Genomic DNA, 8,931 nt, shown 5'->3' with positions numbered 1-8,931 from the left:
GCCGAGCGGTCAAAAGCGAGGATTTCCAGAAGAAGATGCCATTCGTTTGATGAGAAATAAAAAGGAATATCGAGAATTCGTGTGGCTGAAGCTGACGGCAATGGAGGCGGAATCAATGGTCATGTCAGGTTTCAGGTTCAAAGAGAGATGTCAAGCAAGCGCCGAATCTGAGTACTCAACTTGCCCGACCCGCCTCTTCCACTAGACCTCGTCTTTCAAAGAGCAGCAGCCCTGCAAGCCTAATAGAACCTTGTTTCCCTATTACTTACTTTTGCTTTGAGCGTCGCACTCCAGCGACTTTTTTCAAGAAAGTCAAACTCATATGTCTTTTTTTAGTGGCTCATCAACTAGGTCAGATGCGGAAAGCGCTCCGCCACGAGACGACCTTGGCTCAAGCTGACCCCACACCAAAAGTCGTCAAGCAGATGCGCTAACGCGCAACGGCTTTCGCGCTAGTTGCTCAAAAAATCGTATAAAAATCAAGCAAGAAAACTAAAGAAAGCGTTAGCGCATTGGACTCGAAATCCAAATTGTGCTAGATGACAAAGAAAAAACAGAATATAACAGAGAAATATTGGTTTTGACTGGTTGGTAAAAGTATTATATTTGCCTTGCGCACTACCACCAGATTGGCCAACCACGTTGGATGGAGCACTCCTCTTACCAAAGCCGCTGCTTCCAGTTTCTGGATCTCCTCTGTGATGAACTCTTGTCGTTCCAAAGCTTGCTTTCTGACCTTCTGCCTCACGGGCCGCGCATGAGGACAGACAGCAAGGTGGTGCTCAATCACCTTCCTGGGAACGCCGGGGATGTCGGATGGTTGCCAGGCAAACACATCGACATTCGCCCACAGGAAGGTGACGAGCGCGTCTTCCTATTTGTGGTCAAGGGTGGAGCTTATGGTAAAAGCTCCTCCCGTGCCGTCCTCCTTGACAGAAACCTTCTTGGTTCCCGGTGGTGTGGCCCTGGATTTCTTGTTTCTGTCGGCGGAGCTCTCTGGCACGTCCTCGACGGGAGCGCTACACTCCGAAGAGGTGTCCTTGCCGGAGTGGGTGCCTGAGGTCTCACCGGTCTTCTTCTTTTGCCTTCCCTGGGCTCCAACGGCAGGAGCAAGCGCCTTAGCAGTGGCGGCTGCTGCAACTGCTTGTTGGTAGAGTTGGTCAGCGCAAATTAGCGCATCCTTCTTGTCTGATGGGACGGTGATGATCGTCACAGGCCCCGGCATCTTCAGGGTGTTGTAGGCGTAATGTGACGCCGCCATGAACTTGGCCAGCGCTGGGCGGCCAAGGATCCCGTTGTAAGGCAAGGGGATCTTGGCAACGTCGAACACAATCCTTTCTGTCCTGTAGTTCAGATCATTCCCAAAAGTCACGGGCAACGTGATCTTTCCCTTTGGTTGACTTCTTCCCAGGTTGACCCCCTGAAACGTGCCCGTCTCTTCGAGGTCTTCATCAGGAATCTGCAATTTCTCGATCACGGCAGGTGAGATTAAGTTCAGACCGGCCCCGCCATCGACTAGCATCTTTGTCACCTTGAGGTTGCGTATTGTTGGTGAAACCAACAATGGCAAGCACCCGACTGTAGTAGTGCGATCAAGGTGATCCTCAGCGTCAAAAATGATAGGTGTGCTGGATCACTTCAGCGGCCTTTGGGCATCAAACGACGGTTCCGCCGCTGTAACCTCACGCGCCCACTGTTTAAGCTGGCGGTGGGAGGTATGCAGCGAGGCGCCGCCATCGACGCACATGGCCTCTGTAGCTTTCTGAAATTCTTGGTCACCAGACTCATCGTCCTCTTCGTGATCATCGTCTTCTGGCTTTTTGTCACGGCCCCGAGCGGGCCTCTCCTGCTGTTTATCTTTGCCGCAACGGCCCGCCTGGCCGTCATGCTTCTTGCCGGACCCCTCAGCACCGTCCCGGCCTTTCTCCTTGTCCCGCCTCTCATATTCAGCCCTCTGCTTCTCAGCAAGGAGCTCAACCTATCGGCAGTTCTGGAGATCATGGCCTTTGGTGCGATGGATCTTGCAGTATTGCTTGTCGGAGTTCCCTGGCTTCTCGGCAGCCGCCAAGGCCCGGCAGGTGACACATCCGGCAATTTCCTTGCCGGGGTCGTCTGCCTTGGTTTTCTTGGCGGAGCCGGAGTCGCCAGATCCCTCGACGGCAATCACAGCTTTACCTTTGCGCTTCATGTTGCGGCGCCGACCTTTCTTCGCCGGGGCGGCAATATCCTCATCTGAGGAGTCGGTTTCCACGCCGGCATCTTCGCCGGGGTACTTCCTTCCCTCTTCAGCTCGGGCACATTTGTCAGCAAGAAGATAGAGTTCTGCCACATCTTTCACCTTGTTCATTGCCAGTTCTTCGCGCATCTTGCGGTTACGCACATTCTGATGGAACGCGCTGATGATGGCGGCAGGGTGAACATCAGGGATATTGTACTATACCCAGCTGAACCTCTGTATATACTTGCACAGACTCTCGCCTCCCTTCTGGGGAATGACATGCAGGTCGCTTGCTTGGCCGTGGGCTTGGTGACCCCCAGTAAAGGCGCCCACAAACTCATGGCACAAATCTGACCAGGAGGAAATAGAGTCTACCAGCAAGTGCATCAACCACGACATGGCGTTAGGTTTAAGAGCCAATGAAAAGTAATTCACAAGCACCTTATCGTCGCGGGCTCCGGCGGCTTGCATCGCGATGGTGTAGATGCTGAGGAACTCAGACGGGTGAGTCTTGCCGCTGTACTTTTCGCCAACGTCAGGTTTGAATGTGCGGTGAGTGGGCCACTGGAACTGCCACAGCTCATGGGTAAAAGCCGGACAGCCTATCTCATAACGTAGGCCTCCAGGGCTCTCCGGGGCCGGGTTGTTCACAGCAGGCCCTGCTCGCCTGTCTGACTGGTGGCGCGCTCCACGTTGGCGCTCGATAGTGGTTCGAGCATCTTCATGGGCTCATTCCCGAAGAACTTGGCGCTGGTCACAGTGGGTCCGCGGGTCAGACGATGCTATGGAGATGGCGTCACCCGTGACGTCGTGATGAGCCGGCGTCCGCGGTACCGGATGGGGAAGAGGTGAATGCACTGTAGTCGCGGCGCCGCCGGCTTTTCTGCCACTGGTCTACGGGACTCCATCGGAGCGTCGACCCGGGGGCCCCACCGGACTTGGTTCGTCTTTGTTGGCCACCGCAACAAGGCTTCGGATAGTGGCTCTCCATTCGTCGAGTTTCCCCGTGGTGGGAGGAAAGTCGAGGAGCAACTGTGCGCGCGCCAGGGCCTCTGCTGGCGTCGGTGGCAGTGAAACCTACACGGATCGCGACGCGCTTCAACTTCTGACCATGTCAGAAGGAGCTCTATCACGACCCCGCGGTCGCATGCCATTTTCACCAGCGCCTCGGCAAGTGGGCAGGTCTTCCACGTCCCGGGAGTGGCGCTCGGGGCTCTTCCCGCGGCGACGCCCGGGATCTTCGGCGTGATTATGCCGTTCATCGCGCGCTGCCTGGGAGGAGCGCGCTGTTGACTTCGGCGTGGGAGTCTTGGAGGCCCTCGCGTCGCCTTCGGGCATGGCAGCAATGACCTTGGAAGGCCCCGCTCCACCCGCGAAGGACTTGGCTCCGCCTTTGGATTTGGCGACGTGTGGCCCGTTACCAGGCGCACAAACATCGCCGCCTCCCAAACTCCGGCTGCTGGGATGGTGTTGGTTTTCGTGAGCAGCCCCTCGGGTCCTCTCTGCGACCGGTCCGCTGCTCGCCTGCGTCGGGACGGGTTGTCCGGCTTCCGACTGGCCAACCGCCACTGTCGTCTTCTTCTTGGGCGCCATGATGATGAAGAAGCACCGAACTAACTGCTAAAGCCGATTCTCACAAATGCGTCCCCTACCTGGCGCGCCACAGATGTCGGTGCAGAACGACACCTATGGGATCACAAGAATCCCTACTACGGTTGGCGGGGCGCGGGGTCGTGAGAAGAGCGGATCTAATAGATAGCACACAGTTAGTTTATCCAGGTTCGGGCCGCAAGGATGCGTAAAACCCTACTCCTGCTTTGGTGGATTGTATATCTGTGTTCTTCAGCTAGCTATAGGGCGTGAGTAGCTCCAAAAAGCCAAATCCTTCTCCTGGTCGCCTCGGGCCTCCTTTTATAGAAAAAGGGGTTGCCAGAGTGGCACACAGGATGTGGAAAGGGAACAGTGATGCGAGGTTATCCCTCACATTACATGACAAGGCGCCTTTAATGCGTCTTGCTTAGGTGTCCTTGCTTTATCAGGGACGGGGGAGAGATCTGTCTCGTCCGTCGCTGCTCCTTCTCGTGTCGACATGCGCCCTGGCCAGCGATGCCTGAGATGCCACGCAGGTAGGCAAGTAGCTGAGGTGGCGCAGTGGTGGGTCTTCACGAAGATCTGCATGCCGCCACGCAGGTGCCTGCCCAGCTGGTTGGGTCGGCAGCTGCATGCGAACGGCGATGGAGGTTTAGTCCGCGTGGGCCTGATGGTGGCCCTGCAGGTGTCCTAGGTAAGGGCCTTGCCGAGGCCCCGGAAAGGGTCTTGCCGAGGCGCCTGCTGTCATCCCCGGCAAGGCGCTTGCCGGGGGCCTTGTGGTCTTCCTCGGCTGGGATCCCACCAAGGGTTGTCGTCTCCTTAGTGCGTATCTGATCTTGAATGTCTTCACGAAGATCTGCATGCTGCCACGGGTATGTCTCCCGAATCCTTGCCCTTTGGGGTAGTGGACTCAAGGGTGATTTGCTCCGTAGGCGCAGGACGAGTCGCCACGGCAAGGGTCTTGCCGGGGCTGCTAGAACTGTTTCCCGGCAAGGATCTTGCCGGGGGAGTCCGCTTCGTCCCCTTTGCTCTTCGTGGTCTTGGCCTTGGCGTCGTAGTTCTAGTTCTCTTGAGCTTCGGTCTTACCCTGGCTCACCTCCCTTGACTTGCTTGGTGTGGTGGTGCCCGTGGCTCAGACTGCCCGTGCACAGTTATAGGGGTACAAAAAGTGTACCCCTCTTTTTGTACACCGACAGGAACAGAGTTCAAGAACGCAAATGTGGATACCTTTCTTGACGAAGAAGGAATTTCACAGGAGTTCTTAGCTACGTACACACCTCAACAAAATGGAGTTGTTGAGAGGAAGAACCGGACTCTTATTGAGATGGCAAGAATGATTCTTGATGAGTACAAGATGCCAAAACACTTTTGTGCGGAAGCGGTTGAGACAGCTTGTCATGCAACAAATCGCTTGTATCTTCACAAGCTACTCGGCAAGACGGCATACGAACTTCTCACGGTAACAAACCCCAAGTTGGATACTTTCGAGTATTTGGCTCAAAGTGTTACATTTTTGATAAGCATCATCATTCTAAATTTGCTCCTAAATCTCATGAGGGTTTCCTACTTGGTTATGGCTCAAACTCTCACACTTACCGTGTGTACAATAATTTCACCCGAAAGGTTGAAGAGACGGTAGATGTGAAGTTTGATGAATCTAACGGCTCACAAGTAGAGCAATTGCCAATTGATGTAGGAGATAAAGACCATTCAGAAGCAATCTAAGACTTGTCTATTGGCAAGATTCGTCCAATGGAGGTGAAGGAGAGTACCTCGCCCGTCCAAGCGGAAGCTTCTACCTCACGACATGGTGAACCAAGAGTTGACATGGAAGCATCCACAAGTGGAACACGCCAAGATGAAGAAAACGAGGAAGTACACCAAGATGAACCTCATCAACCTCCTTATCCACCTCGATAAGAGAACGATAACGTCAACAACGAAGAAGGCCAAGAAGAAGAACGAGATGATGAAGAAGATGATCCACCCTGACCCAAACAAAATCTCCCACAAGTTCGAGCAAGAGTTTCACGAGACCATCCCGTTGAACAAATCTTCAACGATATTCAAACCGGGAGAATCACTCACTCTAAAACTCGTTTGGCTAATTTTTGTGAACATTATTCATTCATCTCTAGCATTGAACCTATGAAGGTTGAAGAATCATTGGAAGATCTGGATTGGATAAATGCCATGCACGAAGAGCTACACAACTATGAGAGAAATCAAGTGTGGACATTGGTCGAGAAGCCCGACAACAACCACAACATCATCGGTACCAAATGGGTCTTTCGCAACAAGCAAGACGAAGATGGACAAGTAGTTCGCAATAAAGCACGTCTCGTCGCCCAAGGCTACACTGAAGTCGAAGGTATGGACTATGGTGAGACATATGCCCCCGTTGCTACACTTGAGTCCATCCGCATCTTACTTGCCTATGCTAATCACCATGATATCACCTTGTACCAAATGGATATTAAAAGTGCTTTCCTAAATGGTGAAATTGAGGAGGAAGTTTATGTTAAACAACCTCCCGGCTTTGTTAAGCCTAAGAAACCTGATCATGTTTACAAACTTCAAAAAGCTCTTTATGGTCTTAAACAAGCTCCTAGAGCGTGGTACAAATGCTTGACCAAGTTCCTTATTGAAAAAGGCTTTGAGATTGGAAACATTGATTCTAATCTTTTTACTAAAAGGGTTAATGGTGAATTATTTATGTGCCAAATTTATGTTGATGATATCATATTTGGTTCAACTAACCAACATTTTAGTGAAAAGTTTCGAAAGCTAATGTCAGAGAAGTTTGGGATGTCTATGATGAGTGAACTCAAGTTCTTTCTTGGGTTACAAATCAAGCAAACTAAGGAAGGCACCTTTGTTTCTCAAACTAAATACACCAAGGACTTATTCAAGAAGCTTAACATGCAAGAAAGCAAAGGTATGAAAACTCCCATGCCAACTAGTGGACATCTTGTCTTGACCAGGGAGGGCAAAACCGGTTGACCAAAAGGTTTATCACTCTATGATTGGTTCATTGTTATATCTGTGTGCCTCCCGTCCCAATATTATGCTAAGTGTGTGCATGTGTGCATGATATCAAGCGGCCCCCAAAGAATGTCATCTTAAGGTTGTGAAAAGGATAGTGAGATACCTAATTCATACACCAAATTTTGGCATTTGGTATCCTAAGAGGTCTTCTTTTGATCTTGTTATCTATTGCGACTCGGACTATGCCGGTGACAAGGTTTATAGAAAGTCCACTTCGGGTACTTGTGAATTTCTTGGTAGATCTCTTGTATCTTGGTCCTCCAAGAAACAAAACTCGGTATCCTTATCCACCGCTGAAGTGGAATACATTACCACCGGTTCATGTTGTGCTCAGTTACTTTGGATGACCCAAACTCTTAAAGATTATGGGATCTATGTGAAATATGTTCCATTGCTTTGTGACAATGAAAGTGCTATTAAGATTGATCATAATCCTGTGCAACATTCTCGAACCAAGCATATTGAAGTTCGTCATCATTTTATTCGAGATCATGTTGCCAAAGGGGACATTGATCTTAAGCATGTTCGTATGGATAAGCAATTAGCGGATATATTCACCAAACCACTTGATGAGAAAGTATTTTGCCATTTGAGAGGTGAATTGAACATCATTCATGCTTCAAACTTGGAGTAGAAACTCCATTTGGATACATGCAAGTCATGAGCCTTTGACTAATCCTTGATGTTTCTCTTATGATGATGATCATATGTCATGGATATATTTGCACCCTTTCATGCTATCTAACCCTTGTAGGTACTTGGATGAATCAAAATCTATGAGATTGCAAATCACTCACATCTTGAGCAATCTCTACATCATCAAGTCTGTACAATATGGTGGTTGAAGACAAGGAAGCATGAAACCTTTCAACATATCCTTTGACCATTTCTATATATCAAATTTCATTTGGTATCGAATTCATGATTGTCATTTTGGATACACAAGTGCTCTTACTTGCAAGACCAATCCATGTAGGTAGATGAACTCAAACTAAAAGTGGTGCTCCCAATCTTTGATGAGCTACATCAAACTTGAGCATCCCACACAAGTTCAACACCACCACCCAAGGTATGTTATTCCATCTTAGAGAAGCTTTGCCCCAAGTCATGGGTCAAAGAAACTCAACAAGATGCGAATACATCAAATGCTTAAACGAAAAATGGTAACCCCATTTTGAGCTTAAACGATGAGTATGACCTATGATCAAGTGTTCTCACTTGATTCCTCAGTCAATATACTCTAACATAGTTGACTTTGTCGCCGACCAATTCTAGATGAAGTTCTCTAGTGTTTCCATGTGCATCTCATCCTATCTAACCTTGTTTACTCAGGTTCATCTCTTCCTAAGCCATCTTAAGCCCACAAGGTAAGTATATGCATCTCATCCATGTGCATGATGATCTCTTGCTGATGTACATATTGTTTGGAAGAAGGACTCATGAACATGAAGGTACAATTCCTATATCCACATCATTTGCTCTGATGCATATAGCCTAGATACATGTAACTCATTGCTTGCTATATCATGATTATGCATTCACATGCTCTTATACTCTGCATTTACATGATTGCATACGTGTAGGGGGAGCCTATGAATGTTACATGTGTTTCCAAAGCTTTACCTACTATTCCTTATATCTTTATCAAAGCTTTGATGTATGTTGTCATCAATTACCAAAAAGGGGGAGATGGAAAGCACAAGTGCTCCCTGGGTGGTTTTGGTAATTAATGTCAACATATCTCTTATTGGACTAATGTTTTTATCTAGTATATTTCAGATAAGTTCAACAGATGGAGTGGCGTGGACAAGAGGATGTGGAACCCCTTCAAGATGCTAAGGACAAAGGATTGGCTCGAGCTCAGAAGCGCAAGGCTCTACATTTTCAGTTTAGTGATCCAAGATCCCATTGAGTCCTTAGGAAAGCCAATACTATTAAAAGGGGATGAGGTGTTGCTTAATGGCTTGCTTGCTCAAAGTGCTTAGTGATATGATCCAAAGCCCTCAACCACTTTCTTATATCCACATATGTCCCAAACCAAAAGTCAAACTCGGCCCCACCGATTTGATCCATCC

The sequence above is a fragment of the Triticum urartu genome, chromosome 6A (assembly GCF_056163025.1).
Source record: "Triticum urartu cultivar PI428250 chromosome 6A, HENAU_Tu73, whole genome shotgun sequence".
NCBI classification, from domain to species: Eukaryota; Viridiplantae; Streptophyta; class Magnoliopsida; order Poales; family Poaceae; genus Triticum; species Triticum urartu.
Note: the sequence above shows the minus strand (reverse complement) of the source record.